Consider the following 27233-nt stretch of genomic DNA (forward strand, 5'->3'; position numbering starts at 1 on the left):
AATTTATTAATACTTTATTTAATAATTTTTTTGAAACAAATTGTTACATAATTTTTACAAGTAAGAATTATAAAGTAAATAATAGATCACTTATTATACATTAATTTTATTAAAATAAAATTATTTAAAATATTTTATTTGTATAAATCTTTTATAATTAGGTGCATGTTAACATCAAGTTTAAATGGAGAAAATATTTTTTCAATACTTCAATTTAACATAATAAAATCTTACTTAGAAATAAAATATGAAATATTATGTTATTATGTAGTTTTATTTTTTTTTATATATTTTACTTTGTGTGAAGGGCCTGAAGGGGCATAGATAGGACTGTAAATGGGTCGGATCTGATCCGAATCTTAGAATTTCAGCTTTGGATCTGCCCTTTTAATTCGATTCCCAAATCCGTTTTTAGATCGGTAAGAACATTAAAATATAAACCGAATCCGGCCCAGTCAAATCCGATGTCAGATTCAATACCCGTAGACCAAATTTAAAATAACCTTGAAAAAAAAAATTGCAGGTCTTACAACGGCTTATAGTATTTGTTTTGGATGAAATGAAGTAGAGCAGAAATTTTAGATTTATAAAATATGATATAAATTTTTAATTGTGTAATAGAATATATAATTATATAATAAATAATAATATATAATATATAGTATCGGATCCGGGTCGGTTCTGCATCGGAACCATAAATACCGAATCCTGTACCATATAATACGGCTTCGGTTTTGAAATCAGATCCGGGTTTTAATTGAATTTCGGATCCAAACCAGATGACGGATCCAATTGACAGCCCTCGACGTGAAGGATAGGGGTCCGAGGATTTCATCTCGTATGATAGATATTGACTTGGACTTAAATTTCTATTTAATTTTATCTTTCACGAAATTTTATTTATTTATTTTTTAGGTGTTATTAAGAAAAACAAGTTGATATTTCTAAAATTCTTTTAGGTTTTAAATGGGTTTTAAAATTTTATGTTGCAGTAGTTGCCACTTCAATCACAAATTTTTGTTCATTTTTTTTGATTTTTTCATTCATGCTCTAATTGTCACAATTTTCCTTTATTATGTATATTTTTTTTATTTAAAATGGATTTTTTTTTTTGTTTTTTCTTTTGTAATGCAAGAATCAATTGTCTAGTGCATTCTCATGGAATTTAACAATTTATAAATTAGACCATTAAAATAAGTTAATTTTGTGTAGTAGACAAAATTTAAAGATATTGACAGTTCAAATTAATAATGTTACCGTCACAAATTTACATCTGCACCATTAGACATCTTTTACGGGACTGAATTGAGAAAGCTTCAATTGTATCGTGTGTGGAATGTGTATTCCTCATGAATTATATATTTTTTTATTTCTTTCGTTATGTAGATGATCCTGAGATAATATAAATTAAATAAATAAAATATTGTTACTTTTTAAGAATTTTTGTAATACCATTTTTAATTTTTTTTTCTGTACCACCTGTCCAATTTTTCGTAAATACAATAATTTAGATAAAATATAATTATTAAATAATTAATAAATGTATTGATAAAAATAATTATTATATGTGAAAATATTTATATATTAAGATTAAAATAAATAATTAATTTAATTAAAATTTTAAAAAATTGTTGATTACAAAATTTAAAATATAACTAGTGTATAATCATTTTTTTTTTCTAAAAAAAAAGTTATCTGATATGAATGAAAAATAAAAATAGTAGAAAAATAAGATGTGGAATAAAGGAAGTAATATTTTCTACCTAGCTACGTGTCTAGTTATATTAATATCTTTTTGTTTTTTATTATATAATGTAAAACATTTGAAATTTCTATAATTTTACCTTTCTATATACAAATTTTATTAATTGACTATGCATTTAAGGTTTTATTTGTTGATATTTTAAATTAAAATTAATATTATTTACTATGCGGAGTTTTCAGCAAAATAATATTATTTATTTTCGTAAAATATGATATTAAAATATTATTTGAATAAAAATTTAGATCAACATTTTATTTGAAATCAATTTCAAACTATTTTAATAAAAATAAATTATTTTTTATCATAAAAATATTACATAAAAATATCAAAATTTAAATTACTATCACAATTTCAAATCAAAACTAAACAAATCCCAGGTGAATACATAAATAAAACTATAAAAGTTATACTCTCATTGTCCATAATTTTAAGTCCACTTTTTAGGAAAAGTTATACTCTCGTTGTCCATAAATTTAAGTCCACTTTTTAGGAAAATTTTATGAATTATTATTTATATTTATTTATTTATTAATTTATTTTAAGAGATCGTAGAGAGGTAAGAGTGCGTTTCTTTAGGTTTTGAATATGAAGTTTTTGTAAATAACAAAAATTTAAATTGAAATATTTTTTAATATGATATAAATAAATATTTTATATATTATTGTGAATAAAAATTATGTTTTCATATATTAAATAAAAATAAATATTGAATTTGATGATTAATAATGAATAAATTGAAACTAGATCTTTAGATAAAATGGCTTTGATTTTTTATATTTAGATATTTTTATAATTAGAATTATTATGGAATGTAATAGTGATATATTATATAATAAAAACTACCTTACGCTCCCCTCCCCTGCTACAAACAGTGCAATTATAAAAATTTGTAATATTTATAATGTATATGAATTTATTTACGATTTTTCAATAATATATACAATTATTTATATATAATTAAGTGCAAAATAATAAAAAATTGATCATTTGTTAATTTTACAATTTTTTATTAATTTTTCATATGGTTTCTAATAATAAATAGTATTTATTTTAACAATAAATTCCATTAAACTATTATTTAAAAAACAATAATAATAGCAAAACAAACACAAATTCATAGCTAAAAAATTTCACTATATTTTTATTATAAATATGATAAAATATGTAATCATTTTATAGATTTAATTATATAAATATTTCTATTTTTATATAAAAAAATTTATTTTAAATGTGTAAAACATTATCAGAGAGTATATTTCTAATCATACAAATTTAATGGATATTAATTTTAAAATGAAATATAATATAATTTTAAGTATGTAACATTCAATAGTTCTTTTTTCTATATATATTTTTTCATTATTCAATTCAAACAAATTTTAATAAAAAATACATTTTTTTACAATATAAAATAAAAGTACAATGTAAACCAAAGCTCAATTTAAAAAAAAAAACCCGTAACGGATATAAAAAAATTGTGTTTTTTTAATAAACACAAAAATTTGTACAAATTATATTTAATTTGGATTTAAAGCGGGTTCTATTATCTAAATGAGTCCTTTAATTCTCTTTTCGGGTCGATTTGTTTTTTAATTTGGTTTTCGATGGCTTCTTTGATCTGAATAGATTTGGTCTTCAGTTTGACTTTGCCGGACTTTGGAGGGCTTTGATTTCGGTGCAGACGATTTGATAGTCGGCTTTGGATTTGATGTCCTATTTGGACGATCTGAGGTTTTGATCTTTGGTTTGACTTTGCAGCCTTTTGGAGAGCTTTGGTCTCCATGTGGGCGATTTGATCTTCGGCTTTGGATTTGATATATTCTTTAGACGATCTGAGACTTTGATCTTTGGTTTGGTTTTGCCGACTTTCGGAGGACTTTGGTCTCCGTGTGAGCGATTTGATCGTTGACTTTGGATTTGATGTCTTCTTTGGACGATCCAAGGTTTTGATCTTTGAAGAGGTAGATTTGGTGCTCAATAACACTTTTGGCGGCGTGTCCATTTGACTTTTGGAGTGAAGAGGGTCTGGTTGATGCTTTTGACGAAGATCGCGACAAACACCTTGAAGCTTTAGGATAAATTTGGGAAGCTCTTCCTTGTCTTTAATGGTTCCTTCAATAGTTTTGGAGCTTTGATTCTTCCTTCAGTTTGGACATACGACGAAGAACGTTAACTTCATCGATTCGTCAACTAATATTAGATCATTTGTCCAAATTAGTGATTTTCGACCAAAAACGCCTCGAAGGACTAAAGAAAATGAAGAATAATACATAGAGAATCTAGAGATTTACCCATTTGCTTGAATCTTCGATATAACTTCGGTGTCTCAAATAAACTGACCGTGACTTCTATTTATAGGGGAGGGGTGCCCCAGCTTCCTTTTTTAATGGTGCCACCTGGTGCGTCCTGATTGGTCAATAGAAAAATTTTATAATCTTCCATTTTTTATCCAATGTTGTTTTCCATTCTTGAAGAATTTGATTGCACGCCTTTCTTTCTCGCAAAGATTTTTATATCATTGTCGTTTTCGGAATATATTAATTATATTAATTCTTTTATTGACAAGATTTAATTATTTTGCTGCCAAATTTATTATGGTCTATTTATGCACGTAATATTTATACGATATCTTCCATTATAAGCAGATTTTTGCATTAATGGTTGATATTTATTGTACAAAAATTAACATATGTGCATAATTAAATATCATATATTTATTTTATTGAAATTTTATTTTCTTCGAAAATACATGATATTTAATTGAATTTAGACATATATTTTGAGTGTCTACTCTAACAAATAAAATAAACACAAAATATACTCCCTCCGTCCCGAAACTAAATATCCATTTACTTTTTGCACGTAGTTTTAGAAATATGAGTATTATATTGGGATATAGTAGGAATAAAGTAGAAATGACTAAAATAACCTTATTAGTATGTGTGATATAAAGGTAATGACATTTGTGTAATATATTGTAAGTTGTAAGGGTATTTGTAATGTTAGGTACATAGTACAGTTACTAAAAAAAGAAATGGATACTTTGTTATGGGACGGACTAAAATGGAAAAATGGATACTTTGTTATGGGACGGACTAAAATGGAAAAATGGATATTTTGTTATGGGACGGAGGGAGTATAAAAAATAAAAGTAGATCGAATTATTTATACAATTAAATAATGATAAAGTCATCGATCCGATTACCATGTTAGGAGTTGATTTGACCAAATTACCAAATATCCTTAAGAAAATAACAAATATCGATATAGAATATAACACATATTTGAATAACATATAATACAATTATATATAACAAAAGATATTCTGATTTTAGCAAAAACATATTTTGAATTTATCACAATAGTAATTTAATCAAATTAGCAAATATTCATAAGTAAAATAGCAAATCATCACACAATATATAACACATTATAAAACACAATATATAACGTTGGTCAAATCAGCACTCTAACCGCCACCCAAAGTCATTATTATTTTTTAACTACTAGCAATTAAATAAAATATTTTCTTCAAATAAGAATGATGTAAATGAATTTTGAATTCCTTTGAAATTAATCATAATTAATGGTCACATAAAAATATATTTTTTTATTTTACCAAAAAAAAAGGTCTTGCATAATAATCGACAATCGGAATATAGATAAAATATAGTAAAAATAAACTTCTATAGTAAAAATAAACTTCTATCAATTTATTTATACATAGTATAAAGTAAAAATAAAATAGAAAACATAAATGAATATTCTATAATCAAACAAATCTGGAGAACTTTTTTTTTTTTTTTTTATATATATATATAATACTCCATCCCTCACAACTAAATTATCTCCTTTAGTTTAGGCCCCGAGTTTTAGGTATTATATAATTAATATGTAATCAAGAGGTGTATTAGTGTAATTATGATTTAATAAAAGTAATTATATATTAATATTAAAATGACTAAATAATTTAATTAAAATAAAAAATATTATAAATTATGAATTTAAAAATATGATTAAAGTGTATAATTATATTTTTTTAAAAAAATATTGTCGAAGAATCTAATGGCAGATGAACGACAAAACTAGAGGAGGGGTAGTGTCGTGCCACCCTCACTTGTCTTCTTCTTCTCTATGGCAGATGAATGAAAAAAGTAGAGGAAATTGTCATAGGTATTATGCTAAACAAATATGATCGTATCTCTCAATTTATATATACAAAAAGTTTTAAAAAAAAAATTTCCTCGTGTCGAAGATTCCAGTTTGCAAATATATGAATTAAGCTTAAATTGCACAAAATTCACATTTGATTTTACGAAATTGCGCAAAATCTCTCATACTTATAAAACTGTGTCAAACTCACTAGTGGTTTTATAAACTCTGCGTCTAACTCCATCGGCGGTCCTTATTTAACGATATTTGACCTAAATGCGCCCAAACTGCGAATAAATTTTAAAATATCAATTTCTAAACCCCTAAAATTACAAATATATTTATTTTTCTGGGTTGCACCCTCTCCCTTGTAGGCTCTGCTGGTGAGGATCGCTCGGGCTGGGCGGTAGGCTCTCTAATGGTGATCCCCTTCCTCAAATGGGACAACGGGATTATGTCCTCTATCGATTCTGCTTCTATCGCTTTACCCTTCTCCTTCTCCTGCCTTGTCGCTCGCTGATGGGGTGTTGAATTTTTTCTGAGTGCCACTTTCACCCTCTGCTTCTTCTCGACTGGCTTCGTAGCGGGTTCCTCTTTCTGTTTTGACCTCTTTTCACCAATGGCTCTCACCGGAGCCTTTCATCCCTTATCACTCTTGGTCTTCTCTGCACCAAATAGGTCCTCCTCTATCTCCCGAGTGAAGCAGAGGGCTTCCTGCTCTTCGTCAGCGGGAGTTTTATCGGAGACCGTTTGCTCCGAGTCTGGTTCTGCAGCGGCCTCCTCCGGATCGACTTCGGGTGCTACCTCTTCTCGAACTATCTCATCCCCAACAACTTTTATACGTCTTTTCGGCAGAGAGGGAAGGACAACTGCCTTCGCTTTCCTCTTTTTCTACTTAGGGATGAAGATGAACCCCTTGGACTCCAGCCAAATTTTGTGGAAGGCCGTTGGGAGCAGTGGCCTCATTTGTAGGTCTGGGGCTTGAGTGGGCTATTCAACGCCCGCGCGTCTGCATAGCTCTGTAATCAGGGTCCCGTGACCGAACGTTCGTTCTACTTCTCTTCTTGCCCAAATGTCTATGCTGATGATCGCGCCCAAATCAATGTCAGACTTCTCCTCCAAAATAGAGCGCAAGGCAAGGAGGAAATCAGGGCGGATATCTGTGGTGTGAGTGGTGATCATTATTCGACTCAGCGACCACTTGACCTATTCTTTTTTTTCTTCGTCCACCGACCCGAACTTCAGGTTTCTTTTTTCATATTTCGGGGCGGTGGCGAATGTCCTATAAAACAACTGCAGCTCAAGTGAGCTGCAGTCATCCATTGCCTTCAGCTTATTCTCCATCTCCTGGGTGGGATAGTGGTGCTCCCAACCCAGGACCCAGTTGATTTTCCTCGCTGAACAATCCACCAATCTTCATCGAACATATGCGTTCTAGAGACTGTCAGCTTGGCTCAAAATTGTATAAAATTCCCTCTCCAGTGATACGTCCACTGGGTCCTTGAGATTTTGAATCAACCAGGTCAGGCTCCGGTCCCTCAGCCAGTCGGCAAGCGGGCCTGAGATTTTTTCAGTCTATCGTAGAGGATCCCATCACTTTCGCCCTTTCGTAGGCTGCCTCTGCCTCGATGTTAACAAAGTGGACAGAGTCATATTGTTTGGATTTCAACACGTCCTTGGCAGCTTCAGCGGCGTCCTTTCTTATGATCTTCTCATTGCGAAAGGCCCTCATTCTTTCTCCGAATTCCTGGCGAGCGAATTCCTTTTTAAGCTCCTTTAGTTGGAAGTCCTTCAGCTCTTCGTAGTCCAACCACCAGTCGCTCACCGGGTACCTCTGTTCAGTTTCTTCTGTGTATTTGAATCTGAGGTAGTCCACCGGGAACTCTGAGATGAATTTCCTAAATGGAATAGACTTTAGTTCTCTGAGCTTGCCCCAATCCTCAGTTAATTCCAATAACCTCCTCCTCCTATAGTATGCCTTTGGCGGCACTGGTTCCACAAATTCAGCCCCTAAGGTTGTTGTCACCATCTTCCTTCCGTCTATCGATTTAATTCTCTGAATCATTTTCTCAACCTTTTCCTCGACTTTCTTGAACTCCTTTCGTAACGCTTTTCGCTTGCTTGGATCTATTTTTCTGGCTTGCTCTGAACCTAAGGTTTTTCAAATTTATAGTGCTTAAATTTGGGAAACTTTAAATCCTGCCTTATTAGTTCCAGAATGAAAACAATATTCAAATAACATGCAACAATTTTCTAAATCTTAGTGATTTGAACCCTAAATCCTCCTCCTCACAACGAAACAGAATAGTTCAGTGAGGGTTTCGCTGCGAAAGTGGCAGAAAATCACAGAACAACAACCAAACATATAGATTATTGTAAAATTGATCCATACAAAGCAAGTATATCAGTTATTATATCTAAATATAGCAGATAACATAATTAGATTCACAAAAATTGAAGATTTATAGACTTTTGCAAAAGTTGAAGAACAAATAGTTTTTTTGCAAAAATAATATTTGATTCTGTGTTATTGTGCAGCACATCAGATGAAATGAACCATGAAATCGAGTTTAGAGACCAAGTTTAGTTTAGATCTTACCTTAGATTGAGTTAAGATTAGGTGAGGGATCGAGATTTTTGAATTTTGGGTTGTGGAGAACTGGCGGTTTCTAAAGCTTCTTGAGGAAGTTACTGTAGGATAAAAGTGGAAAATGGCTGTGGACTAGGGTATTTATAGGAAATACTGACGCTCATGTGGAGGGGGTGAGCGAAGCGGTACTCGAGTCCAATGTATGTTAATATAAAGGCATAAGGTAGGGTTCAGGGCGGGTGAGCGGTTAAAGCATTACTTCTAAATACCTATGTATGACACACAAACGATAATGGAGACGGTACTGGGTGAGCAATATTGCTCTTCCAATATGTATCAGGATGAAGCAAGCGAAACGATGGTTAGCTTGGGTCAAGCTTAGGTTTAGAAGTTAAAATTCTATCTATTCTACCTAAGAAAACAATACTTAGAGCATTTAAACTACTTATAGAAAGTAATAATCCTAACTATCAAAGCAATAACAACTATTTTATAGAAAATGATAATTAAAGTTGTAAACTCTAACTATGAAAGCGGTAAAAAATAACTGTAAATTCTAACTATGAAAGTGGTAAAAAGAGTTGTAAAGGTGGCGTTTTCAAGATAGGGCGCTTCTGGATATTATTTGAAACTCTATCACTGAATTAGTTTCTACACTTCAACCAGATTAATATCTGAATTGGCCCGCAGCAAAATAGGCCCTTCAATATATGGTTTAAGTCTCGCTCCATTGATTAGGAAGGAACCACTTTCCCTAGGGTTGTCCACTTGGTAGAACTTGTCTGACTATATATGGCCCAGTCCACCATGATCTTAATTTCCTTGGGAATAGGTGAAGCCTAGTATCATATAATAGAACCTTGGATCCCTCAATAAATTCTTTCTTCTTCAACTTCCTGTCGTGATAGAATTTCATCATTCCCCTGTAGAGTTGTGCGCTTTCATATGCAAGGTGTCGGAACTCCATCACATCGAGCAATCATTCAGCGCGCTTCTCTTGCGCAGGGAGAAGATCAAGATTCAAATATTTGATGGCCCAATACGCGCGATGCTCAAGTTCCAGAGGTAGATAACAGGCTTTTCCATACACGAGTCTGTATAGGGACATCCCGATTGGAGTTGTGAAGGCTGTTCTATATGCCCACAGCGCATCATCCAATTTCTCCGCCCAATTGTTGTGATTCTTATTTACTGTGGTCTGGAGGATATGCTTGATTTCTCTATTTGAAACTTCCACCTGACCACTTGGTTGTGGGTGATATGGGGTAGTTAGATACTGGCGAACACCATACTGTTGAAGGCAAGTTTGCAACGCTTTATTCACAAAATGGGTGCCTTAATCACTTATGACAATTCTGGGGACCCTGAACCTTAGGAATATGGTATATTTTAGGAAACGGATCACTGATCGAGCATCATTCGTTGGGAGCGTTTGCGCTTCGACCCACTTGCTCACGTAATCCACCGCCTAGTTTCCCATTTGAGTTCGGAAAGGGGCCCATAAAATCTATCCCCCGCACGTCAAAAATATCCACAAAAAAGACTTCATTTTGAGGCATTTCATCCCGCTTTGAGATAGAGCCCAATCTTTGACACTTGTCGCAAGTTTTAGCAAAGACATTAACATCTTTCTGTAGGGTAGGCCAGAAGAAGCCTGACTGCAAAACTTTGGCCGCTGTGCGCAGGCCATCGAAATGACTTCCTACATGGGACCTATGACATTCGTTCAGAATCAGCGGGATCTCAGATTCCGCAAACAGCGGCGGATTATCCTATCTGAGCCGATGTTGAACAAATAAGGTTTATCCCAAAAATAATCCTTCGCTAAACTGAGCAATCTCTTCTTTTCCCGTTGTACTGTATGCGCAGGAAACTGTCCCGTGGTCAAGAAATTTTCCAGGTCAGCAAACCATGGCTCCTTCGCTTGAACTAGAAACAGCCTCTCATATGGGAATATGTCCTCTGTCTCCCTTAATCTGCTAAGGTGGTCTTCAATGTAGTTTTCCTTCCCTTTTCTGTCCTTGATCTCAATATCAAATTCTTGGAGCAACAACACCCATCTGATTAAACGGACCTTTGTCTCTTTTTTCTTAGTCAAATACTTAATTACTGCATGGTCTGTATAAACAATGGTCTTGCTTCCGATAAGGGATTGCCTAAATTTCTCGAAAGTGAAGACAATAGCAAGTAGCTCATTCTTGGTTGTAGTGTAATTTCTTTGAGCAGAATCCAATGTCTTACTGGCGTAATAGATGACATTCATCTTGGATTCTACTCTTTAGCCCAGAACAGCGACGACGGCATAATCACTTGCATCCGTCATCAGCTTGAATGGCTCGCTCCAAATGGTGCAGAAATGATGGGAACAGTGGTTAGCTTCTCCTTTAGAATGAGGAAAGCCTCCTCACACTCACTCGACCAATCAAACTGAGCGTCCTTGCACAACAGTGCGGTGAACGGTTGTTTGATTTGACTGAAACCCTTGATAAAATGACAGTAAAAACCCGTGTGTCCAAGGAAAATTCTTACTCCTTCATCATTCGAGGGCGCTGGCATCTTTTTAATTACACTAACTTTTGATCTATCCACCTCAATTCCGACAGCTGAGATTTTATGGCCCAAGACAATTCCTTCATTTACCATCAAATGACACTTCTCCCAGTTCAGCACGAGGTCAGTCTCAATGCAGCGGAGAAGTAATTTTTCCATATTATTCAGGCATTTGGAAAATGTCTTGTCATATACCGGGAAGTCATCCATAAAAACTTCTATGCAGGAGTCCAGAAGATCGCTGAATATATGGTACATGCATCGCTGAAAGGTGGCCGGAGCGTTGCAGAGCCCAAACGACATCCTCCTATAAGCGAACATACCATAAGGACAAGTAAATGTGGTCTTCTCACAGTCCTCCGGCTTGATGGGAATTTGTTGGTGCCTGAGTAGCCATCGAAGAAACAATAGTATTCATGTCCTGCGAGCTTCTCCAGGCATTGATCAAGGAATGACAGCGGGAAATGATCATTCTTAGTTGCTGCATTCAACCTCTTGTAGTAGATGCATGCCCTCCATCCAGTGATAGGTCTTGTCATGAAGACCTCCCCCTCGTCGCTTGTTTGTTCGATAAAGCCTCTTTACTTCGGGACCACCTGGGTTGGGCTGACCCATTGGCTGTCACTGATGGGGTAAATGATTCCTGCATCGAAAAGTTTTATTACCTCTTTCTTAACTGCCTCTTGCATATTTTCGTTCAAGCGCCGCTGAGGCTGTCTGCATGGCCGTGCATCAGCATCCAGCCTGATATGGTGCATACACACCGTTGGGCTGATTCCTTTTATGTTTGTGATCTTCCATGCAAACGCCATTTTTCTTCTTTTGAGGAGTGAGACGAGTTGAGCCTCCTAGTCCGGAAAAATTAAGGCGGAGATTATCAGCGGGTAAGTCTCCTCCGAGCCAAGGTATATGTATTTGAGGTGCTCAGGTAGTTTCTTCAACTCGTCCTTGATGCATGCATCACTCTCTGGCTCTCGCTTTGCTTTCTCAATGGACTCGGTGGGAGGTCTTATCATAGCGTTTTCCCCATCAGAGCCCATAACATTGTCCAGATTGAGCGACCTATTATTTGAAATTTCTTCCAGAGTTTCAAGCATCAAATAGTTCTCAAAAGTTGATAATTCATTTAACTCATTGATACAATCAAAATTCTCCTCATGAGGTTGGCGCATCACTTTGTGCATGGAGAATGTGACTTTATCTCCACCTAAGCTCAATGTGATTTTGCCTTGAGCGACGTTAATAGTTGCTTGAGTGGTGGTTAGGAAAGGTCTCCCCAAAATGATTGGAATTTTGCGATCTTCGCTCATTTCCATTATCATGAAATCTGCAGGAAAAATAAATTTGTTCACTTGCACTAGTACATCATAAATAATTCCTTTCGGAAGTCTTATTGATTTGTCTGCAAGCTGTATTATAGTTTTGCATGCTTATAACTCATAAAGCCATAATTTACTAAAAAACGGAAAATGCATAAGATTGATACTAGCTTTTAAATCACATAATGCCCTAATTGGTTCCAAATTTCCAATAGTACAAATTATAATAAAACTCTCAGGATCTCTTAGTTTCTTTGGGAGGTCCTCCTTAAATATGGCGCTGCACACATTCTCCAGTTGGACCGCTGCAGCTTCATCAGAAAATGCCCGCTTCCAATTGATTATGTCTTTTACGAACTTAGCGTAATGTGGCATTTGCGACAAAGCATCATCAAATAGTATAGTAACTTTAAGACTACGGAAAGTATGTACAAACTTATCAAACTCCTTGAAGTCGTCCTTTTTCCCAAGCTTGGTAGGAAAAGGGGCCCTAGCCACAGAATGAGCGGGGGCTTTTTCCTTATGTTCCGGTACCCGAGCGGCTGGTATCGCTCGCGGCTGGGATGGATCATCCTCCTCAATTAGAATTTGTTTCTCTTCATCCTGTATAGGTAAGTTAGCAACAAAAGGAGTAGAAGAAGAATTGGTACCTCTGTCTGGCAGTGGTGGCGATTGCATTCGCTTTCACTTTTGTTTCTATAGCCTTCGCTTGGTTCGGGACAGTCTCGATGGTCCCAGGAAATGTTCCTTTCTGCTTCAGCTTCATAGCTTCAGCTATCTGCCTGACCTGAATTTCCAGCATCTTGATCGAGGCAGACGTATTGCGTTGGAACTCCTGATTCGCTCGCTCGGTATTTCTCCATAGCTTCTCCAGACTCAGCGGCTGTTGAGCGGCTGTGGGAGGTTGGGCAAATACAGGTGCCTGCTGCGGAAAGTGGGGGGTCTGAAAGTATTGATGCTGTGGATAGAATCCCCCATGTTGATATTGTTGCGCAGCGAACTGTTGCAGCTAATAAAATTGTTGTTGAGGGCGCGGTCCAGCGGGCCCTTGAGGGTGCCCCTTTTGAAAGTGCTGGAACTGAGGAGTGTTTATATTCGCCATATAGAAAACCTCCAGTTGGTTCTGAGTTTGCTCAGATGAGCTCTCAGCAACCTGCGGGCTAGATTGGCTGATATAGGCGCACTCCTCAGTGACCGTGGCCTTGTTCACCACCTGTTTTCCTTTGTTAGTTAGGTCCTGCTTTACAAGCTTAGACAGCTCTTTAATTTGGACCGACAGACTGTCGATCCTTGCATATTGAGAAACTGAAGCAGGGACTTGATAAAGACCCCTCGATGGCTCTGGCCTATTGGTCTCCGACCAACTCCTCTTATTGGCCGCCATCCTTTTGATCAAAGGCGTCGCTTCTGAGGCACATCGCCCCATCAACGAGCTTCTTGTCGCTACATCCAGGGACATCCTTAACTCTGGAGTGATCCCTGAGTAGAAGATCTGGAGCTCCATAAAGTCCGGGATCCCATGATGAGGGCAGTTGCGGAGCAGTTGCTTATAGCGGCTCCAGGCTTTTGGAAGGGTCTCATCACTGGCCATCTTGAAACTTAAAATTTCATTCCTCTGGCTAATGGTCTTCTATACAGGATGATACTTGCTAACGAAGGCCTGCGCTGCTTCCTTGAAGGTGGCTGGAATGGGGTAGAGGTTGTCAAACCATTTCCTAGCTTCTCCGGACAAAGAAAAGGGAAACAATATTAACTTTGCAATGTCCTCCGTGATGCCGTCTGATTTGGAGGTGGCAGCGATCCTGTTGAAGTTCTGCAAGTGTTCGTACGGGCTTTCATTAAGCAGCCCATGAAATTGGCTCTGGCTAGCCAGGCTTATGAACGCGGGCTTCACCTCATAATGTCCAGAGCCTCTAGGCGCATAACTCATAATCAAAGTGCTATCCAGGAGGGACTGATAATGAACGTCCATAGGGACTTCAACAAGCAGGCATTCTGCAGCCCTTTGTCCCTCGTGCCTCTGGTTAGGCTCAACAGTAGGTGGACTGGGAACGATGATGGCAGGTGTCGTAGTGGCGGCTTGAGCTGCCTGGGAAGCGATAAACGCCCCGTGAGCAGCTTGAGTATTTTCCACCTGAGCGAGGTGCGCTTGTAGTCTAGCCATCCTTTGTTGAATGCTATTAAGCGTCCTTACGAGCTGCTCTTCAGTAGCTGTCAGAATGTGGGGAACAACGGTTGGGACTACAGTGGGGATGTGGAGCGGCACCTCCTACGACAATGTAGATGTGGCAGAGTTTGAAGAGGTCCAAGTGGCAGTCTGGAAAGTTGGGACAACAGTAGAGGGAGCGGTGGCAATTTCCTTGGTTCGCCATAATCCTTTCTCTAGTTAGTTCTCTGAACAGACGACTCTGTGAGCAAGAAGAATGAGTGAGACTGGTAGAACGCTGAAAACCCTTCGGACCCCTACATAAAGATAGCCACACCACATGAAAAAGTTAGAAATGCAATAAGAAAACATAAGACAGAAATATAAGTAAATTATGGCGCTTCATAGATTGTTCCAAAATTTCAGTTCTTGAATTTAAAATCCCCGGCAACGGCGCCAAATTCTGACAACAAAGTTTTGGTATATATTCAAATACATGGAATTTCAGTCAAAATTTAAATGTAAGGAATTATTGTGAGCGATCAGATATAGCAAAGTTTGTGGTTGTAGACCCTGAATTGTTTATCATAATTGTTTATACTCTTTAACTTTCCAAGTCGAACACAGGGATTTTAAGTCGCGAAATCAAATCAAGTTCTAATCTAGTGGAAGCGGTGGAAAAGCAGTAAGAATACTCACTCGGAAGCGAGCTTGAATCTAAAACTACAGAAAGCTGGAAAACTAAGGAAAACGGTAAAGGTGAGGATGGTGCACGGAGCGGTGGTGAGCGAAATTGGTGCCAGCGATGTGTGAGCGAGAGGGACATGAGTGGATGGGCACCATATATTTTTATATATATTGAACGGTAGAGGGTGATAAAGAGGTGTTGTGTCTGAATTGTGCGTTACTCAATGGCTAGATTTTCCTGGATGAGATGAGCGAGTGATGCTGGTGTTTAATTGCAACATATATGTATAATACGAAAGCGGTGGGAGAGAGTAATGTAAGTATATAAATCGAATTATAAAGAACTTTGATCGTGAATTAAAATTTTTTTGTGTTCTATTTCAGCGAATTAAAATTCTTTACAACTAAAGTTTATATAAATGTGAAAATATGGAAGAAGTGATGACGAAGAAAAAATGATATTTCATTATTTACTACCAAAGTAGGAAAGTTCTAATTCTACAAAAGCTGTAACTAAAATGGTAAACTAAAACTAAGTAACAATAAAGTGTGGCCAAGGGAGAAGAGAGATCTCAACCTCCTTGGCCATTCCTGCTGAGAACTCCCGTACAGGGTTGGAGCTCTCTGGAGACAGGAAGACAGCTAGATTGCGTATGTATATAGTGTTTGTATACTCCTCTCAAAGTATATTTACAAATGGATATCTGGCCCTATTTATAACTAATGGGAGTAGCAGTTGCAAACAGTTAAGAAGTGGTTGGTGGCAGTTATACCGTTAGGGTAGTTGCTTGCCATAACTCCCAGGGCGCTCGCTTTGCTTGCTTCGACTTGTAAGGACACAGATCTTCCTCGCTCACCCAGCTGGTTGGAGGACATCAGCGCAGCTGAGCGGAGTCGTCAATGCACGCTGATAGTGGAATGACTGTACCGCTACAGGTTGGACACTTAGGCATTAATTTTAGTGAGTTTTCGCCGCTCCGCTGCGGTGGGTGTCTAGGTCGCTGGCATGAGCGATGATCGCTTTCTTTTCATGTCTTAGCTTTTCTGGACCCGAATCACCGCTTAAAAGGGCAAAAATTCTTAATAATCTCAACAAACCAATTCTGGATCATGCCAAGCGAGATAGATCAATAAATTATGCCATAAATCAGATATTGAGATAGTTTTTATACAAAAATTCAAGTAATATAAAATTTTGTTAAGCGGAGAATATGCTCATATTTGGAGTCATCAAAATTCCAGGAAGGTTAAACTAGTAGGATTAAAACTCCGACCTGCCTTGTTCCACATTCGCCTAATAGGTTCTAATTGAGATATTTACCATCAACTTAAATTAAGGAAAATGATAGATATATTCATCTCTAGCATTTTGTTGCAAATCATGTATACAACATTGGTTCTTACCCTATTATAGTTCTGCAATTACTGTAAGTAAATTAGCCTGATCATTTGATTATCTATATAGGGATTAATGGACACTATAGCCCACATTGAGATTAAGAAATTAAAAAACATGACTTGTACATCAACAACTAATCCACTTGAACCATTTGAAACTGTTGATATTCCAATTGAACAAGAAACCATTGTGGTAAGCATTTTCTCGGTTCTGAAATGTTGAAACTAGATTCATATACTTGTTAAGTCAACAATACATTTTTATATGTACAAATGTCAAAAATATATAACCAACACATCTGCATACAAACCAACTCATATCCATCAAATTAATCACCACTTATGCAATCCTAAAATTATGCAGCCACCACCCCCCGACAACAGATAATTCATATGCTAGGAACAACAATACACATCAGGTACATACAAATAGACAATTTTCTATTAGACATATCTTATTAACATTTCTGAACTGGTTAAGTGAACAATATTATAGTAAGTGAATATGGACTGTCAGCAATCATGCCTTCTACCATTTCAATAAGAGAAGCGTTGGCTGGAGCTTGAGTTTCATCACTTACAATAGAAGACCTAGCCATGCTACAACTCGAAAAATTAAGTATTGCCTTCATACAATTACAAAGAGCATATTGCTCGCAAGCTCAAATGAAAGAGATCCCTGAAAAAACATTGCATAAAGTGCTAGAACTGAAAGTGGATGTGGCACGATGGTTGCAAGATCTTGAATTCCATGAGTCAACCTTGACTGAAGTTAATTATGAAAATGTGGCAGAGTCTCTTGCCAAAATGGAAGAGGAAATACCCTTTGCTCAAGAAAAGCTGATTTCTATTGACTCGGAAAAGAAAATGTCAGTTGTCAGATTGAGAAACAATGCTAAGCAATACAACACAACTACGCAGCGCTACAATGTGAAGAATCAAAATCAAAATAAAATATAGCCAACATACTTTGTATATTGGCTTTGAACCAGAACGAGTAAAAAGAAATCAAAATATGAACGGATCACCCAAGAAATGGGTAAGGAAAAAATATAGATACATATATATATGAGAAAATAAATACACGGTTTGACGGAAAAGTAAGTGGATTTTGTGTTGTACTTATAAATATATATTAGTGTGATAGTGATTGAAAGGGGTAAATGTGTGAAATGGATGAAGGAGGAAAGGAGAAAACAAAATAAGAGAGATAATAGTGACGTGTGGAGTGAGGATTTATTTAGATTGATCACAAGAAAACAAAACCTATATGTATATATTTATATATAGAGAGAGAAGGATTTGTGGTGCTTGCAATCATGTAGGTGTGTATTCATATGAGAAACCATTTCCCATCAGACCAAGCAAGTACATCCTTACAAAAAATAGAAAAAAAAATTAAAACTTAAGAAACAAAAGACTGTATTATTTTCCGAAGGACTTGTGTCAAAATGAACATGATGACGACCTATATATAGGCATGGACTGGATAAACAAATAAAATAACTGATTTTTGAAATAGAAAACAACTCAACCTAAACTTGTGCTCCAATCCATTATTCAAAAAATTAAAGATGTGCAAAAACAAATATTTAAGACTCAGTAAACTCGCGGCAGGATTTCTCCAACAAACTCCCCCTCAATCTTGACACGGCTTCAAAGGAGCTCCGTTTCTATTCCGGAAAACAGCAACGTAGGCTCCTTATTATCTAAGGCTTTTGGATGGTCTCTTCTTCCAAGAGTGTCAAATTGACTTCTGCGTTATCCGGCTTGCTCCTGCAATCAGATGCATAGTTCCCCATTCTTCCGTACTTGTTACATTTGATGTGGCTTTTGTCTTGGCTATTCCTTCTGTCTGAGCCTTTCACATTGTTGTTGTTGTTGTCCCTTTTTTTTTTTTTTATCGTAACTCCCATTGCGTCCACACCGATTGCAATTCCTTCGACCATCTCGTTCTCTCCATTGTGTTTCAGTGAGAAGTAGTTGACTCTCTCCAAGGGAGATGGGCTTCCCAATCTGCGTACGCTCCTCAAACACCTTCAGTCGCCCTACCGCTTCCTTGAACGGATTACTTCCCCAAGTTGGAAAACTGCTCGATTCCTGCAATAACGGGATAATATTCACTGGGTAAAGAATCAAACAATTTCTTTACCAAGGTTGTATCATCCAGCGTCACCCCGAGGCTGGAATATTTTAAGGTCATCCCGCTCAACTTTCCCGCGTATGCTTCCAGGGTATTTCACCCATACGCATTCCCTCAAAATCGCTTCTTAGTGTTTGCAGACGCACCGTCTTGACCCGATCTTCCCCAATGAATCTGGTTTTTAAACTCCCTCAGAACTCAATTGTAGTCTTCTTCGATGCGACTTGCAATAACAGGTCCTCCGAGAGCATCTAGAAAAGGAGCGCCCTTGCCGCCTTATCATTTCTTGTATCTACCGTCTTTCATTGCCTTTCATTCCGTCAGTTCAATAGCCTCCCAAACTCCTTGGGCTTCCATGATCGCCTCAACCTTGATCGACCAAGTTGTGTAATTTGTCGATGTTAACCGGGGATAGATAAATGTCAACCCGACGTTGTCTCTCACCCCCGCACACTGCGGCACATTCGACATCCTTTTGGACCTAGAACATTTGAGCATGCAACGTTTATACAAGATTATGCCAGGGTACACTAGGCTTTGATACCACTTGTTGCCTTTAACCTAGGAACAAATAAAAATAAATCAAAATACGAGCGGATCACCCAAGAAATGGGTAATGAAAAAATATAGATATATGTATAAATATATATATATGAAAGAAAATAAATACACAGTATGACTACTAGGAAGGTAAGTGGATTTTGTGTTGTACTTTTATATATATGTATATATATATATCTTAGCGTGACAGTGATTGAAAGGGGTAAAGGTGTGAGATGGATGAAAGAGGAAATGAGAAAACAAAATAAAAGATATGATACTGATATGTTGAGTGAGTGTTTATTTAGATTGGTCACAAGAAGACAAAACCTGTATGTATATATTTATACTAGTGCTTGTTCGCGGCATATGCTGCTTGAACATTCCATGTAACGAATTTTGATATCTATTAAGAATATAGTAGATTTCATTGAAATTATTAAATATTTTTATTAAGAACATATATACATAATTTTTTTACCAAATATTTTACAATATCAATTTTTTCAAAAATAATGAAAGATCGATTTTAAAAAATACAAAAACCAATAAAACACAATATTAATATATATAACCCTATCGTAAATATAATTAAGTTTACTGAGTTGGACAATGATTACATACATTAAAAAAACAAACACATACACATACTTCCGTCCAAATAAATGAAAATCCTAATGTTTCAATAAAAACATAACATAAATCAATTTTCAATCACTGCGTCCGCACAACCTAATACGAAATAGTATACATAAACAACAATTCCAAAGTAATATGCAATACTTAATTTAAAAGTTTTGAATACAATTAAGCCGAATATTACATTAACATCAACGCACTTAAATACATGTAGGCATTAAAAATTAAATATCATGTATTTTGGAAGAAAATAAAATTCCAATAAAATAAATATATGATATTTAATTATGCACATATGTTAATTCTTGTACAATAAATATCAACCATTAATGCAAAATCTGCTTAAAATGAAAGATATCGTGCAAATATTACGTACATAAATAGAGCCATAATTAATTTGGCAGCAAAATAAATTAATCTTGTCAATAAAGGAAGTATATAAATTAATATCTTCCGAAAAAGGAAATGATATAAAGATCTTGACAAGATAGGAAGACGCACAATCAAATCCTTCAAAAGTGAAAAACATCTGATGAAAAAGGAAAGGTTATAAACCTTCCTGTTGGCCAATCAAGATGTGTCACGTGGCATCATAAAAAATGAAGCTGATGCCACCTCTCCCCTATAAATATGAGTTATGGACAATTCATTTGGAACACCAAACTTCATTTGAAGACTCGCGCGCGCAAGGGTAAGTCTTTCTATACTCTCTGCAGTGTTCTTCATTGTTCTTCGTGTCATTCGAAGCGTTCTTTGTCGAAAAGTCACCGATTTGGACAAATGATCCAATATTGGTTGATGAATCGATGAAGTTAACGTTCTTCGTCGTATGCCAAAGTCGGAGGAAAGATCAAAGCTCCCAAAGCCGTTGATGAATTCGTCAAAGCCAAGGGAAAGTCTCCAAAGTTCCTCCAAAAGCTTCAAGATGTTAATCACGTTCTTTACCAAAGCATCAACCCGGCTCTCTTCGATCCAAAAGGCAAAGGGACACGCCACCGAAAAGCGTTATGGAGCACCAAATCCACCTCCACAAATATGAAGACCCTAAATCCATCAAAAGGACTCTTCAAATCCAAATTCGACGATCAACTTTGCCCTCATGGAAACTAAAGCCCTTCAAATGCCGGAAAAGCCAAACCAAAGACTAAATCCATTCGGATCAAACAATACATCCCAATCCAAGTTGAAATACAAATCGACCCGGAAATAGAATCAAAAGACCCAAATAGAGAATTGGACCCGTTTTAAATCCAAATTAAATATAACCTGTACAAATTTTGTGTTAGTTAAAATAACAAAAATTTTTGCCTACAGATTTTTGGCACGCCCAGTGGGACCTCTCTATGTTTCATCTCTCTTTCCGATGAACTTTCAACAACCTATGGCTTTCTACAAGATCGATACGACCAACACTGTGTCGAAAGTTGTTGCTTAAGCCGCCACCGCCAAAGGAATCGGTGCACCCATCGCGTCGAAAACCTCAAACGCTTCGAAAAATACTGGAATGACAACACGAAGCATGCCAAAAAAAAGCTGTCATTCTGCGAGGACACTTCTCCAAAAATCACAAAGCAATGTCCACTATATGAAGAAGACGACAACTTCAAGAGTACTGCCGCAACATTCACCCCTCAACGAACTAGAAGTCATTGAACCGCATCAAGCTCTGCTCCGGTGATGACTATCAACACTTCAAATATAGAAGAACAACTTGTAGCATTGGCCAAAATCGTTGAAAGGATATCTCAACACATGCAACAAACGATGCCCTTATTGAAAAACTTCTCACCAAGCTGGACAAGCTTGAAGAAGGTGATCATGCCATCGAAAAGCAACCATCTTCCCCGGTGGCCCAAAATAAAGCAGAAACATCCGCGGATCAACACCAAAGTAAGGAAAATATGGAGGAACCAAATCCATTTCAAGGATCATCAAACTCCTTCATCCATATATCCCAACTTGACAAATACATCAAGGGGGCAATCAAAAGAGAATTCGAAGGGAGTTCAAAGACAACATACACTTAAGGCAAGCCTTACACTGCAAGGATTGATGCCCTTAAAATGCCAACGGGCTATCAACCACCAATATTTCAACAATTTGATGGCAAAGGCAACCCAAAGAAACATATAGTGCACTTTGTCGAGACATGCAACGATGCTGAAACATATGGAGACCTCCTAGTCAAACAATTTGTGCTGTCACTAAAGGGCAACGCCTTCGACTGGTACATTGACTTAGAGGCTGGTTCCATCGACAATTGGGAATGACTAAAGTACGAGTTTTTGAATCGGTTCTACAGCACAAACAGAACCGTCAACATGACCGAACTCACCAACAACTGACAATGGAAAGATGAGCCAGTAATTGACTACATCAACCGTTGGAGAAGTTTAAGTCTCAACTGCAAAGACCGTCTTTCAGAGGCTTCCGACATAGAAATGTGCATTCAAGGAATGCAGTGGGGCTTGAAATACATCTTACAAGGGATCCGACCCCATACTTTTGAAGAACTCGCCACTCGCGCTCATGATATGGAAATGAGCATGATGTCTAGTGGAATATATGAACCACCTACCCAATATTTCTCAGACGATGAGAAATATAACACTTCAAATAGTGGGGGCAATCATACCTTCAACATTTCGGGAAACGAGGATAAAATTTCTTCAATCTCCTGAGAACGAGGATAAACTTTCTTCAATCTCTTGAAAAAGAGGATAAACTTTCTTCAATATCCTAAAAACGAGGATAAACTTTCTTCAACCTCCTAGAAACGAGGATAAACTTTCTTCAATCTCCCAGAAATAGGGATAAACATTCTACCACTCCTAGAGACGAGGATAAACTTTCTTCCATCTCTTGGAAATGAGGAGAAACTTTCTGCAATCTCCTGGAAACGAGGATAAACTTTTCTACAATCTCTTGGAAACGAGGATAAACTTTCTACAATCTCTTGGAAACGAGGATAAACTTTCTACAATCTCTTGGAAACGAAGATAAACTTTCTGCAATCTCTTGGAAACGAGGATAAATTTTCTACAATCTCCTAAAAATAAGGATAAACTTTCTACAATCTCCTAGAAACGAGGATAAACTTTTTCCAATCTCTTAGAAACGAGGATAAACTTTCTACAGCCTCCTGGAAACGAGGATAAACTTTCTTCAATCTCCTGAAAACGAGAATAAACTTTCTACAGCCTCCTAGAAATGTGGATAAACTTTCTTCAATCTCCTGGGAATGAGGATAAACTTTCTACAAGACTTCTTAAAACGAGAATAAATTGTATAATAAAAACAAACAAATTCAATTTGTTTTGAACTACGTTATGACTTGATTCCTTCACTGGATACGTAGGAAACTTGGAATATAATTTTGAGTTCAGTCACTTATGTAAAAAAAAAAAAAAGCCCTAAAAAAAATTGGGCAAAGAAAAAAAAAACAAGTCCTAAAAAAATTGGGATTAAAAAAAATTATTTAGACAAAAAACAAATTGTCCAAAAAAACAAAGCCCTTTGAAAAAAAAAATATTGGCTAAAAAAATACAAAAAAATAATAGCCATAAAAAATAGAATTTCAGTCCAAAACAAATAGACTGACTTGATATTTCGAAACTTACTCAAGCTTTAAACGTTTTGTGTCAGCTTAAACAAGTCTCAATCGGACATTTTGTAGGCATTAAAAATTAAAAATATCTAAATTAAATTAAATATCATGTATTTTGGAAGAAAATAAAATTTCAATAAAATAAATATATGATATTTAATTATGCACATATGTTAATTCTTGTACAATAAATATCAACCATTAATGCAAAATCTGCTTAAAATGGAAGATATCGTGCAAATATTACGTGCATAAATAGAACCATAATAAATTTGGCAGCAAAATAAATTAATCTTGTCAATAAAGGAAGTATATAAATTAATATCTTCCGAAAAAAGAAATGATATAAAGATCTTGATAATATAGGAAGACGCGCAATCAAATCCTTCAAAAGTGGAAAACAACATCCGATGAAAAATGAAAGATTATAAAACCTTCATGTTGGTCAATCAGGATACGCCACGTGGCATCTAAAAAGGAAGACGATGCCACTTCTCCCTTATAAATATTGGTCATGGTCAATTCATTTGAAACACCGAAGTTCATTTGAAGACTCGCGGAAGGATAAGTCTCTCTAGACTCTATGCAATGTTCTTCATTTTTCTTCGTGTCATTCGAAGCATTTTTCGTCGAAAAGTCACCGATTTGGACAAATGATCCAATATTGGTTAATGAATCGATGAAGTTAACGTTCTTATTCATATGCCCAAGTCGGAGGAAAGATCAAAACTCCCAAAGCCGTTGACGAATTCGTCAAAGTCAAGGGAAAATCTTCAAAGTTCCTCAAAAAGCTTCAAGATGTTCATCGCGTTCTTCACCAAAACATCAACCCGGATCTCTTTGATCCAAAAGGCAAAGGGATACGCCACAAAAAAGCGTTATGGAGCACCAAATCCACCTCGACAAATATTAAGGCCCAAAATCCATCAAAATGACTCTTCAAACCCAAAGTCGAAGATCAAATTTGCCCACATGGAGACTAAAGCCCTCCAAATGCCGGCAAAGTCAAACCAAAGACCAAATTCCTTTGGATCAAAAAAGCCATCCAAATCCAAATTGAAATATAAATCGACCCGAAAAGAGTATCAAATGACCCAAATAGAGAATTGTACCCGCTTTAAATCCAAATTAAATATAATTTGTACAAATTTTTTGTTTATTAAAAATAACACAATTTTTTTTGCCAACAATACCAACATTGGGTAATCAAAAGTTGACTTTAAAATTTTCAACATTCTCTACTTGTAAGAACATAGATATACCATTGTCAACAAAATCTCTAAAGACTGGGCTAAGCAATATTATGTTCAATTTGAATTTGCTTGAACACGACTCAAATCTATTTCGTGGGAAGTCCTATAAATACTTATCTCAGGGAGCAAAACAATCAAACAAATTCTGATGAATGAGTTTGAGCTTTCAACAATTTCATCAACCTAAAGATAGAAGGTTCATCACATTCAAGAAATAATCACTATAGAAAATAAAATAAATGGTCAAACAGAAAGATAAAAAATGAGCAACTTACCCAGTCCAATTTCTGCAACTGCAACAGTGAAGTCTCCAAAATCTTCAGATCAAAGAGCATACAGAAACCAAAAATAAAATTGCATTTTCTTTATATAATGGAATTTGATGTAAGTAATATCATAGCTACACATAATTCCTATTAACTCTAAACAAATATGAGGCCATATATAGAGCAACATTTGAACAATGTCATACTCTAAAGAAGCTAACTATAGCATAAGAAAAAAAAAGAAATTAAGTAATACAAGCTTCAAACATTCTTTTGAATATTGAAGCTCAGAGACAAAAGCTTTCAATCCTTACAAGTACACATACATTATCCAACTAATTCAGAAACACCTTTCTAGAATATCCCCAATGTTTATAATGAAAAAAAAAACGAATGATATCCTCAAATAATAGGCTAGATTTGGGTATTTTATAAGAAAAAAGAGAAAACAAAGTATTAAGAACAATATTAAATCAAATAGCGTAGTTGTCTGTATTCTAATTAAAAAATAATAACACAATCCTTATGATAGTAAGCTTCAATATAGGCAATATAGAAAAGTCTCGTACTTCTCATTAAATATATAGCATCCATATCCACTTCGTCCCATTGCCTTTGTCTGCTATTCTTCTTTCATGAAAAATAAGAAAATCGCAATCTCTTTCACTTTCTTTCATCTTTCATATAGTTACATAGTCATTTAGTCCCCTCCTTTCACTTTTTAGATAGTTACATAGTTAGTCAGTCACAACGAAAAAGAAAAAGAGAAGGACAAAGTAAAAGAGAGAGGGAAAGAGAGATTTTCGGTTGATATTAACCGAATTGGGCAAAGCGGGCGAGGGAGAGTAAGAGAAAATGATAGTCGGTCGATATTAACCAATTTGGTGGAAGCGGAGAGAAAGCTACACTTACCATATTATCCAAAGATACAAAGTGCTGCAAGAACTTTAGTCAATGCTTTATGATACAATCAAACCTACACTTACCATATTACCCAAACTAAGATACAAAGTGCTATTGCTACTTAATTATCTCCCATCTCAAGAACAATCTTTGTTTGATAACCAAAATTCAAAATGCAATGTATGTTATAAAACTTGACCCTGTCTCAAATTATTCACAATTGGAAAAACTCCATAACATGCTTGGGGAATACATGTAAGACAATTAGATTAAGATAAAAGATAGACTCAAATAAATAAAAATCTCCCAAGAATTTCAAAACAGAACCACATAATAATTGTATCAACAAATGCCCTATGAATCACACAATTCTAAATTCGTAAAGTAAAGTGCAGTAGCCTCAAATCTGTGTAAGCACGCGACAATGTTCATCCAGTAACAAAATCAACGCGCAATCCAACAATGTTCGGACACTAACTTTTAACTAAATCGGCAGGCAATCCAACAATATTCCGCATAAATGATGTACTCAAAATTTTCAAAGAAGCAATAGATATTTTATTTTCCCAAATTATTTGACACCAACACACGAAATGTCTTTGAATCAGTACTAAGGGGGTGTATTCAATATAGATTTTGTAGGATTTTGTTGGACTTTCAAAATTTGGATGTATTCAATCAAGACTTTTAAAAGTCTTTTAAAATCTAGAGGCATTCAATCAAGACTTTTAAAAGTCTTTTAAAATCTTAAGATATTCAACAATCTATAGACTTTGAAAGTCTATGGGTGTATTCAATCAAGACTTTTAAAAGTCTTTTAAAATCTAGAGGCATTCAATCAAGACTTTTAAAAGTCTTTTAAAATCTTAAGATATTCAACAATCTATAGACTTTGAAAGTCTATGGATTTTAATGGATTTTTGTTGAAAATTTTGTACAAGAAAGAATCTGCATCACAAATTTTGATGGATTATTATTATTATTATTATTATTATTATTATTGTTGTTGTTGTTGTTGTTGTTGCTGTTGTTGTTGTTGTTGTATATGTGATCAATAATATGATTATATTTATCACTATTATTATAGTTGTTATTAAAAATAATAATTTAAAACTAAAATATATTAGCAAATTATTATGATTTTTTTTTAAAAATATACTCCTTCCGTCCACGGATAAAGTAATCATTTACTTTTGGTGCGGTGTTTAAGAAATAATAGTATTTTAATTATAGTGAGTAGTTAAAAGTAGTATAATGATATTTTTGCCCTTGCTT

At 35.5% G+C, this 27233-nt stretch overlaps 1 pseudogene; it reads right to left on the minus strand.

Annotated features, from left to right (window-relative positions):
* Positions 1-9486: 9486 nt before the first annotated feature.
* Positions 9487-27233, minus strand: part of LOC127245709 (uncharacterized) — a 67408-nt pseudogene continuing 49661 nt past the window's right edge.

Source organism: Andrographis paniculata, unplaced genomic scaffold, assembly GCF_009805555.1.
Source record: "Andrographis paniculata isolate CXL003 unplaced genomic scaffold, ASM980555v1 Contig22END, whole genome shotgun sequence".
NCBI classification, from domain to species: domain Eukaryota; kingdom Viridiplantae; phylum Streptophyta; class Magnoliopsida; order Lamiales; family Acanthaceae; genus Andrographis; species Andrographis paniculata.